The sequence below is a fragment of the Salmo trutta genome, chromosome 5, assembly GCF_901001165.1.
Source record: "Salmo trutta chromosome 5, fSalTru1.1, whole genome shotgun sequence".
Classification (NCBI taxonomy): Eukaryota; Metazoa; Chordata; class Actinopteri; order Salmoniformes; family Salmonidae; genus Salmo; species Salmo trutta.
Genome location: NC_042961.1, coordinates 27,459,920 through 27,472,116, shown reverse-complemented (window position 1 = coordinate 27,472,116; position 12,197 = coordinate 27,459,920).

Here is a 12,197-nt window from a genome sequence, read left to right as displayed (position 1 = left end):
GATTTATTTTGGACAGGTCTAAAGAAGCATTATATGAAGAAAATGTAGTCTGTTTCAGAAGAACAGAATAGCATACTCGTGAGTTGTCCTAAGGTGGCTATGCCAAACGGCTGTGGGCTACACTAATTTGTTCAGAATTCCATGGCGTTATTTATATTACTTTTATAGTATGAAGAATACAATTGAGCAAAGCTGAATAAAATAAATTCTACAAACTATTTGAGTGCGCACATGCGGCTATTCTGTGTTGAGCGGTTAAAGAAATAGGTCATCCTATATCTAGATTAATTTAGAGTTACTAATGTAACTTTAGTTCTACAAACGTTGGGCTATATGTTTAGATTTTTTGTAATACATTTTAAGGATGCAAAAATTCGCTTGCAAGGCTCTGCTTAGTTTTTTTGTGTTTTTTTTGCCCTTTTTTCTCCCCAATTTCATGGTATCCAATTGGTAGTAGTTACAGTCTTGTCTCATCGCTGCAACTCCCATACGGACTCGGGAGAGGTGAAGGTCGAGAGCCATTCATCCTCCGAAACACAACCCAACCTAGCCGCACTGCTTCTTGACACAACGCACATCCAACCCGGAAGCCAGCCGCACCAATGTGTCGGAGGAAACACCGTACACCTGGCGACCTGGTCAGCGTGCGCTGAGCCCGGCCCGCCACAGGAGTCGCTAGTGCACAATGAGACAAGGATATCCCTGCCGGCCAAACCCTCCCTAACCTGGAAGACGCTGGGCCAATCGTGCGTCGCCCCATGGACCTCCCGGTCGCGGCCGGCTGTGACAGAGCTTGGGCTCAAACCCAGAATCTCTGGTGGCACAGCTAGCAGTGCCTTAGACCACTGCGCCACCCGGGAGGCCCCCTGCTTTGTTTTTTGTGCAGGCTGAACACACGTTATTAGTCTCACATTCACAATTTGACAAGCACTTGATAATGCCTCAAATTTCATGACAGCATCCCGTTTGTGGCTGTAATGCACCCTAAAAAAAATCCATGCTTTTGTTGTGCCCTGCTCCCTGAGTGCTGTATGCTCTCCATCATGATCGGGTCTTTCTCACAGGCTACAAGTGAAGACAGACATATCGGGACACAACTGCGCGTGTCCTTATCCAACTCCGAGGTGCATATTGAAGATATTGGAAGAACTGTCCACATTTACTTTTCATCAGCCAACAAGATGAGTAGGCATAACAAATATCAAAAGCACTAGCCTATGTCAATCTACTATCCCCCATAGTACAAAAGTCAACCTATTCTGTGCGAGAAATAAATATTCCAAACATAGTCTGGGACACTTCACATAAGTACAGCAATGCGCACATGGCAGTAGGCTATAAGCGGGAATATTCCATTAGCGGGAAAACACCATTATCAAAAGTGACAGCAAATGCAATTATGCATGTAAAGCTTTTATTATGAAGGTGCATTTTTATGGTAAATTATTTTCCCCAAACTTGAAACACGCGCTGCTTATGTATGCCAGTTAGGCTCTAAACCCCTTGCAAAGCAGATTAATGTGCTCAATTTTAATAAGTTATTTGGTCACATTAGTTGGGATACAAACCCTATAAAAACATATAGGCCTATGGGCTCGGCTACATGAGGTGTGTGACTATGATTCGAAAAAGTATTTTTAAAAAGTATGTTTCTGATGCTGGGCATCATTCACAAGTGATAATATATAATGTATTTATTTTTATTTTTATTTAACCAGGCTAGTCAATTAAAACCAAATTATTATTTACAATGATGGCCTAGGAACTTGTTCAGGGGCAGAATGACAGATTTTTACCTTGTCAGTTCGGAGATTCAATCTAGCAACGTTTCGGTTACTGGCCCAATGCTCTAACCACTAGGCTACCTGCCGCCTCTTCTCAAGTGATAGGCTAATATTGTCACCCATCAGACTATTCTTGATTTAATCTTGTCTTTACATATACTAAATAATATATGTGTGAAATTTGTTTTGATTTAGAATGGACTATTATCATGCACCTGTCTCGAAACAGGGGCAGGATAAACAAATACAAGTAATCTATACACTTAAATAGCAGATGGAGAACGCTTTTCCAGCGATTTTTCATGCCAGCCAGGTTGGCTATACTCCTGTTGTAAAGATAAGCAATGTGCTTAAAATTAGGAAAGTTGAGAAATAAATATAGTAGGCCTAACCTATAGAAAGCTGATGGGATCCTCCTATGTAGTAGAGGCCATCACTGTTTTCTCACACAATTGCATAGCCTATAGAAACGTTGCGCAACATGACCTCATGGGCTCTCATGAAGTGCTTGAAACTATTTGCATTGATGTCAGAGTGATTAGAGGGACAATGGAGTGCTGAGTGCCAGGCAGTTAGCAAGTTTGGTAGGCTACTAATGAGCTGTATCAGAGCTTGGAGAAGCCTAATTACCCTGAGAAATTTGACTACTTTCATGACTCGTGACCGCCGGTGTTGCGGTAATAAGGTCACCACAACAAGCTTACCTTGGCGTGACGTTTTGATAACCGTGTAATTCTCTCATGGACAACGTGGTTTTATCAATATATTCCCCTAGATCTACTCTCCAAAATGCTAATTAGGAACAGAGAAGACTACAAAGCTCCTGCGCGTCATCTTTCGTTGACACGGTCAGCTACAGTACCGTTCAGCTGCACGAGCAGAAACGTGCTCAAGCCATGCCGAATCCATGCCCTGTATTGAAATGAATTGAATAAAGTGTTGAATTTCTTCCGTACCCGTTCTGGTCTTCGCTAGCCACTGACTACACTTTAGCTAGCTAGTTAGACCAGTAAATCAAAAAATAATTTTGTATTACTTAGCCTAGATAATTGTTTGTACTGTATGTCGACTTTGGTGTCTATTTCAGATCTTATGGCATTTTTCAAGGATGAGCATAAGAACATTAAAAGGGGGAAAAGACCACTATAAGTCTGGCCATGTGGAGAAGTGCAGCTATGGTGAGGGGCAATTTACCGGTTTGGCCAGGGCCAGAATTTACCGGTTTGGCCAGGGCCAGAATGAGAGTTAAAGTTCATAATGTGTCGGTGAGTGTAGCTATTAAGTTAAGTTTCAGCATCTTAGCAATACAATGTGTTCTATACAGCTGTCCACATTCTACAAGGAAAGAGCCACTTAATCAATTATATAATCATTAAGCAGATTACCCCGGATACCAGACTTCGATTAAGCAATAAGGCCCAAGGTGGTGTGGTATGGCCAATATACCACTGCTAAGTGGGATATTGGCAATATACCACAAACCCCCAAGGTGCCTTATTGCTATTATATATAAACGGGTTGCCATTGTAATTAGAGCAGTCAAAATAAATGTTTCATCATACCCGTGGTATACGGTCTGATATACCATGGCTGTCAGCCAATCAGCACTCGGGGCTCGAACTACCTAGTTTATAATGAGTGATAACTCAGTTCTAGAATGTTGTCATTGATGTGAATTCATCTAAAAACCTGTTGACATTCAGAATTGACTTTGTTTAGATATCCAGCCTTTGTTTAGATATCCAGTTTATTAAATATTCTGCATCTGTAATGGCATCAATCAAATCAAACTTCATTTATATATATATATATATATATATATATATATATATCACATGTCTTACAACAAATGCATTTCAAGGTGTTTAAAGTCATGCATTGAAAGGCATGTGGCACTTAACATCCTTCCTCTGGCCAGGTCTCTATAGGTGACCAGGGGATTCTCTCTACCACATGTGAAGGCCTCCGTGGAGCTCATAAGTGCAGCCATGCAGCCTATTTTGGCGGTTCACAATATCAGCAGTACGGATATAGAATGCGAGTGGAGGGAGCCAGCCGTGCCCAACCAGTTGCAGTCTGTGGAGGACCCATACCCGGGCACCTGGGGCATGCAGGCATTTCTGGCTGGCATGGCGATGTCGGTGGAACAGCAGGAGGCGATACGGCAGGCAACAGTTGGACAGCTCACCAACACCAACTGGCACACCATGAGGAGAGTGAGGTTGACGTCCAGCAATTTTGGAGCAGTGGTTAGGGCCAAGTTCGTTACTCTGTCGCTGCTAAAAAGGGTCCTCAGATCTGTAAAGTGGGGCACAGATAAGGAAGAGGAGGGTATCAAGGCATTCAAAATGGCTACAGGGATGGATGTGCAGGAGTCAGGGCTTTTGGTTCACAGGGTCTGGGATCCTGGGTGCCTCACCGGATCGTCTGCTGAGCACCACAGTAGTGGTAGAGGTCAAGTGTCCCTATGGTGCAAGGGACCTTACCATTGAAGAGGCAGTGAAGTTAAAAGATTTCTATATCAAGGAGGGAGGGTCTTACAGTCTCCGTGAAGACCATTCTTACTGGAACCAGGTCCAAGGTCAGCGCCACATCACTGGAAGGGACACCTGATTCTTAGTTGTGTAGACCACCAAAGCCTCCATCACCAACCCTATCCAGCGTGACGACCTCTGGCAGACTCATGGCAGACTCATATTGCTCCTCCAAAAATATTCCACACAGTTCATACACACACACTAGGCTCCCAGAATAGGTTATATTACATAGAAGCTTTGCTCAAAGCAGCCAACTAAAGTAATGTAATTAACTTCATCATGGGCACAGTGGGAATTTATATATGTGATGTTCAAATTATCTCTTAACCCGTGTGTCTTTGTCATCCCTGACATTGTTGAAAAACAAGTTAACAATGAATAAAGATCATACACAAACAACGGGCTCCTAGAATAGGTTATATTACATTCAAGTTTTGCTCCAAGCAGCCAACTACAGTAATGTAGTTAACCTAAGTTCAATTACAAAGGCTGGTCGGAGTGCATCTCCTCAGTTTCATTCAGTAGTACAACACAATTCACATTGCATTTGATCAGTGGGAATTTATATCTTTGATGTTTAAATTATTTCTTATCCCCAGAGTGAGAGAGTACGTCACTTCCAGCAGATATCCTTGCTGAGGGTGGCGTTGATCATGCACTGCTTCTCGTGGGGTGAGCCTGATGTTCCGCATGTCACGCCTCATGTCTAAAACATGGGGGGAAGGGGGCATAAAGTCAAAATTCTACAAATTCCATGTTTTACTACATATTGTTTCATATTTGAGTTACTGACCTGTCCATCCACAGGCTCAATGTGCTGTAGTCTCCACAGCTGGACGCTCGCGCTCGAATCACACTGGTGTAGCACATGGTGATGTATGAAACTTACTCCTCAGCCTTAAGTGTCCTGCTTGCCGTCACCTCATTAGCAATGTTCCCTCCAATTTTTTGGAGCACTGAGCAAATTTTAAGTCTTGTGATCAGAAACTTGAATGTTGTGAGAATTATGTGCCACTTCCGGCGCTCGTTTACAGTGAACACTGATGCTGTACCCTTACAGTTTTAGACAGTAGCCAATAGGCTATTGTGGCTATTTGAGCATAATATAGGCCTACCAACAAAAAAAACAAGGCGCAAATCCCATAACATTTTCACATAATATTAGCTTTTGATTTCTATGATGTAGCCTATATGTGGTGTTCAAAGCAGGCCTACAATGCATGAGACTTTTAAAACTGGTTTTACATTCTGAAGGACTTGACATTAATGATTTTTTTACTTGGTCTGTAACACCACGGGCCAAATAGGTGACTGTAAATTGCATTGTGTTTTATGATGCAAGAAACCACTACAAAAACCAAAAGTATATATTCTTTTCCTTTATTTAACTAGGCAAGTCAGTTAAGAACGAATTCTTATTTACAACGGCGCTGGGCCAATTGTGCGCCGCCCTATGGGACTCCCAATCACGGCCTGATGAGATACAGCCTGGATTAGAACCAGGGACTGTAGTGACGCCTCTTTCACTGAGATGCAGGGCCTTAGACCGCTGCGCATGGCAGTCCTGGAGGAGGTGTGCGGGAACGCATGCACAGTTTAGAGGGACCATTGCTCACAAGCTAGCTTTTGATGTTTCGCGATTGCCTAAGATGCAAGTGTGTTGGTGAAGCAGAGGTCCCGAGTTTATGCCAGGTATGGGCCGAATCGGGAGGAAGTGGTACCTGCTAAGCAAGCAGTGTGACGTCCTTTACACTGGCACAGGATGTCGACACCCAATCTTAAGTCATGAGAACCATACAAACATTGCACAGATATATCTCCAAATTCATTGATGCATCACATTTGTGTAACTGACCTGTCAGTCCACAGGCTCGATCTGCTGTAGTCTCTACAATGCGATGCTTATGCTCGGATCACACTGCCACAGAATATCCATGCATCAGATGGTCTGAGGGATGTACTCTTGTTGGACTGGAAAACAAAGAGACATTTGGTCAGTGCTGGGTCATTTTCAATGCTGTATCAACATCTTTATCTGGATAGAAAATGCATTGTTTATCATAACACCTTGGACAATGTGACAAGTGGTCCCTCAACACCCAAGCCTCATGCCTCATTGTTTGTTCTTGTTTCCCAATCAACTGTCTGTATCTTCTTTTTCTGCCATGGCAGCCACAGACCTGAGTGTTGTCACTGGATTTCCGGTACACCCATCTGAAAGACAAAAAAAACCCATTTTTGCCAGCTAAAATGATTACTAAAATAGTAACATCTATATTAAAATACCATAACCCACAGACTTGACTATAGTAACGGTAAAATAGACTGGACATTGGTCTATTTGCACATCGAAAATCCTACTATATTAATGGGACATTTCTGCTGGGATGGAAGAATTGTCTGGAATAATATTTGCCCAAAGAGGTGAAGTATTAGGAGGAGCTATATGACTGTACTTCTGACAGCCGTGAGATCACCGAGGAGGACTAACAGTGATCGGGGGATCGCCTTAAAAGGGACTGACATGCAGGGATGTTACATCAGGATTTTGGGCACTGGCCAGCAGACCACAAATTTCTACACTGTGGTCCTAAATCTGTGGCATGCGATGTTTTTAAAGGCTAGTTTGGCACATTGTATACTAGCCCAGTCTGAAAAGTTCTAGCCTTGGGCTAGCTTAATTTCTATCCCTGCTGACATTTCTGACTGACTTCACAGATCATTTGATTAGTCCTGTACAACAGATGCACTCGTGGAACAAAACTTTTTCTGTGATTTGTTTGGGGAAATATTTTAGCCCACAAGTTCTTTGTGAGCTAGCTAGTCAACTTTAGATAATGTAGCTAACTATCCAACCAAGGTGCCTAACTAGCTAGCCCACCAGGCGATATTTAGTTAGCTAGCTAGTTAACATTAGCTCACCGTTCATGTAGTCACACTTTTCTAAGTGGTGACATGCTAGCTAATAAACTATCCTTGCCACGGTGCCAGCAACGTTAGCTAGCAAGTCTGACTACACGAATGGTGAGTTAACGTTAACTAGCTAGACAAATATCCCTTCCCTGATGGGCTAACGTTAGCAAGCATGTCACCACGTCAAAAAGTAGCTTGCTAACTCACTGAAGACTTGTCAATAAAAAGGTCACAACAGTCATTATGTTAGCCTATGCTGGTTTTCTTTTTACTTCAAATCAAATTTTATTGGTTACATACACATGGTTAGCAGATGTTATTGCGAGTGTAGCGAAATGCTTGTGCTTCTAGTTCCGACAGTGCAGCAATATCTAGCATGAAATCTAAGAATTCCACAACAACTACCTAATACACACAAATCTAAGTAAAGGAATGGAATAAGAATATATACATATAAATATATGGATGAGCAATGATAGAGCGGCATAGGCAAGATGCAATAGATTGTATGAAATACCGTATATACATATGAGATGAGTAATGCAAGATATGTAAACATTATTCAAGTGGCAATATTAAAGTGACTAGTGATCCATTTATTAAAGTTGCCAATGATTTCAAGTCTTTATGTAGGCTGCAGCCTCTCTGTGTTAGTGATGGGTGTTTAACAGTCTGATGGCCTTGAGATAGAAGCTGTTTTTCAGTCTCTCGGTCCCAGCTTTGATGCACCTGTACTGACCTCGCCTTCTGGGTGGTAGCGGGGTGAAAAGGCAGTGGCTCGGGTGGTTGTTGTCCTTGATGATCTTTTTGGCCTTCCTGTGACATCGTGTGCTGTAGGTGTCCTGGATGGCAGGTAGCCCCCGGTGATGCGTTGTGCAGACCGCACCACCCTCTGGAGAGCCTTGCGGTTGTGGGCGGTGCAGTTTCCTTAGGTGGCGGTGATGCAGCCTGACAGGATGCTCTCAATTGTGCATCTGTAAAGGTTTGTGAGGGTTTTAGGTGACAAGCCAAATTTCTTCAGCCTCCTGAGGTTAAAGAGGCGCTGTTGCACCTTCTTCACCACACTGTCTGTGTGGGTGGACCATTTCAGTTTGTCTGTGATGTGTACGTCGAGGAACTTAACTTTTAAGGAAGGTAATGTGCGTTGTATGCTTAACTACAGTCGGTGTGTATCTAGCTAATTTTCATAAGCACCTAGCTAACCACAGATCTTTGACCTAACCAAAATAGCTTGTTAGCAGATAGCAAACTGCTAATGCTTAGGTAGGTAGCTAGGTATTTTGAAAAATGGTAAAACAAGAATACACACAAGTAATACACAATATCAATTGTTTACAGGAGAATCTACAAAGGCTATAATATATACTTGCTAGGTTACTTGCTACTTGTCAATGAGTTTGCATGGAGAAATGACACTTGAGGAATGATGTCAGCTTGAGACAAGATGATAAGTTCTGTATGATAGCCACATTAGCGGATAATAGCATTTCAATTTGGGGGGGTAATTACAAATGAATATATTGCTAAAAGTGACCTTGTCCGAGAGATCGGTATGGTTATCAAAACATCACACCAGGGTAACCCTAAATGAAACACAGACCTTTTTATGAAGTGGTTCTAAAATCACAGATGGAAAAATAAATTGTGAAAAAACGATTGGAACCTTTTCTGTGTTTTACTGCTAGGTTTTATGGGTATTATGACTCATACTGTAGTACTCAATATGGCAACCGGAGTATGGGCGAGTGTGTTTGTTGAAAGGAAAGTAGTGGGGTTGTGGAAAGGAGTGGGTGTTTTGAAAGGAAAGTAGTGGGTGTATGGAAAGGAGTGGGTGTATCACAGGAGGTTGATGGCACCTTAATTGGGGAGGATGGGCTCGTGGTAATGGCTGGAGCGGAATTAGTGGAATGGTATCAAATACAAGAAACACATGGTTTCAATGTGTTTGATGCCATTCCATTTGCTCCCTTCCATCCATTATTGTGAGCCGTCCTTCCCTCAGCAGCCTCCACTGTCAGTCGAAAGGTTAGATGGTTTTGATTTCACTGTTTTTTTTCTTCCGTTTCTTACAACGCAACTACCGTACTCTGAGCTACCATACCACGAGAGTTTGGTCTGTGTATAACTGACAATTGTTTATTTTGGATTAAAAGTATTGATGGTGAGTGTATTGTTGCTTCATGCGTTGTATGCATGTGTGTGCTTCAGTGGAGGCTGGTGGGAAGAGCTATAAGAGGACAGGCTCATTGTAATGGCTGGAATGGAATTAATGGAACAGAGTCAAACTTGGTTTCCATGTTTGATACCGTTCCATTAATTCCATTCCAGCCTTTACAATGAGCCTGTCCTTCTATAGCTCCTCCCACCAGTCTCCTCTGGTGTGCTTACTGTGACTGTCGCCCTGATATTGGCTGCTAGGAAGCCCCACTTTGTTGTTGGACAATTAGTGTTTGTCAAGCTGGAGCGAAGGGCACTATGTCACGGTGTTGTTTCAGTTCATGTCCTTCCCATTGAGTAGTATACTGTGGGTGTTTCTCAAAAATGAATACTACCGTGCTCCGAGCACGCAAATTGGAGCATGGGAGGGTCGGAGTCAGAGCATTGGGGCGATTGAGTGGTTGGAAATCCAGCTCATCAGGCTCCTACCCTCCATGTCTTTTCCTACCACTCCACTAAAAAGCGCTCTGCGGTCACAGAAAAACAAAATGGCACTCCAAATTCGCTCCATTCATTAAAATCAGAATTTAACCAACACCCATCTATTTCTGTGACTACCTGGACGTACCAATTTGGTTTCAAAATATTGAAACTAAACCATATGGATTTGAATGAAAAGTATTTTAATAAACATGAAAAGGTGAATGTAAGATGCAAACATAATTTCAAATAGGCTACATGTCATATGAAACAGCATATAAACACTCTAAATAGGTCAGGAGCCAGTCAGGGAGCCTAAGAAGGAAGGCACATTTATTATTTAGGCTATGTTATTTCAAATCAAATCAAATGTATTTATATAGCCCTTCTTACATCAGCTGACATCTCAAAGTGCTGTACAGAAACCCAGCCTAAAACCCCAAACAGCAAGCAATGCAGGTGTAGAAGCACGGTGGCTAGGAAAAACTCCCTAGAAAGGCCAAAACCTAGAGAGGAACCAGGCTATGAGGGGTGGCCAGTCCTCTTCTGGCTGTGCCGGGTGGAGATTATAACAGAACATGGCCAAGATGTTCAAATGTTCATAAATGACCAGCATGGTCAAATAATAATAATCACAGTAGTTGTCGAGGGTGCAACAAGTCAGCACCTCAAGAGTAAATGTCAGTTGGCTTTTCATAGCCGATCATTGAGAGTATCTCTACCGCTCCTGCTGTCTCTAGAGAGTTGAAAACAGCAGGTCTGGGACAGGTAGCACGTCAGGGTTCCATAGCCGCAGGCAGAACAGTTGAAACTGGAGCAGTAGCACGGCCAGGTGGACTGGGGACAGCAAGGAGTCATCATGCCAGGTAGTCCCGAGGCATGGTCCTTGGGCTCAGGTCCTCCGAGAGAGAGAAAGAAAGACAGAATTAGAGAGCGCATACTTAAATTCACACAGGACACCGGATAAGACAGGAGAAATACTCCAGATATAACAGACTGACCCTAGCCCCCCGACACATAAACTACTGCAGCATAAGTACTGGGGACTGAGACAGGAGGGGTCAGGAGACACTGTGGCCCCATCCGATGATACCCCAGGACAGGGCCAAACAGGCAGAATATAACCCCACCCACATTGCCAAAGCACAGCCCCCACACCACAAGGGGGATATCTTCATCCACCAACTTACCATCCTGAGACAAGGCCGAGTATAGCCCACAAAGATCTCCTCCACGGCACAACCCAAGGGGGGGGGGCGCCAACCCAGACAGGAAGACCACGTCAGTGACTCATCCCACTCAAGTGACGCACCCCTCCTAGGGACGGCATGGAAGAGCACCAGTAAGCCAGTGACTCAGCCCCTGTAATAGGGTTAGAGGCAGAGAATCCAAGTGGAGAGAGGGGAACCGGCCAGGCAGAGACAGCAAGGGCGGTTCATTGCTCCAGAGCCTTTCCGTTCACCTTCACACTCCTGGGCCAGACTACACTCAATCATAGGACCTACTGAAGAGATGAGTCTTCAGTAAAGACTTAAAGGTTGAGACCAAGTCTGCGTCTCTCACATGGGTAGGCAGACCATTCCATAAAAATGGAGCTCTATCGGAGAAAGCCCTGCCTCCAGCTGTTTGCTTAGAAATTCTAGGGACAATTAGGAGGCCTGCGTCTTGTGACCGTAGCGTACTTGTAGGTATGTACAGCAGGACCAAATCGGAAAGATAGGTAGGAGCAAGCCCATGTAATGCTTTGTAGGTTAGCAGTAAAACCTTGAAATCAGCCCTTGTCTTAACAGGAAGCCAGTGTAGGGAGGCTAGTCAGGATTCTAGCAGCCGTATTTAGCACTAACTGAAGTTTATTTAGTGCTTTATCCGGGTAGCCGGAAAGTAGAGCATTGCAGTAGTCCAACCTAGAAGTAACAAAAGCATGGATACATTTTTCTGCATCATTTTTGGACAGAAAGTTTCAAGGCTATATCCTACAAAGAAATACATTGTGAAGCATTTGCAAGTGCGACACATTAGGCTGGTAGGGACATAAAGCTCTCAGCATTAAAACAACATTTTGTTGTATTAAATCATTATAGTCTATAAATTGCGAATATAGGCTGTGACTTACAATTCAATACAAATTAAACAAAAAATGCCTTATTAGTGCCTTGTGAATTCATTTTTAGAAACAGGAGTTTGGCCAGTCTATTGCTTCAGGCTAATGCGATGGTGCCTGGGGAGCCGGCCAGCAGCAGAAAATATCCTCTCTACACTTTCAGAGCCACTGGGAATGCTAAGCACCCTTTTGGCCACTCTTGCCAGGTTGGGCAGAGATGCAGAG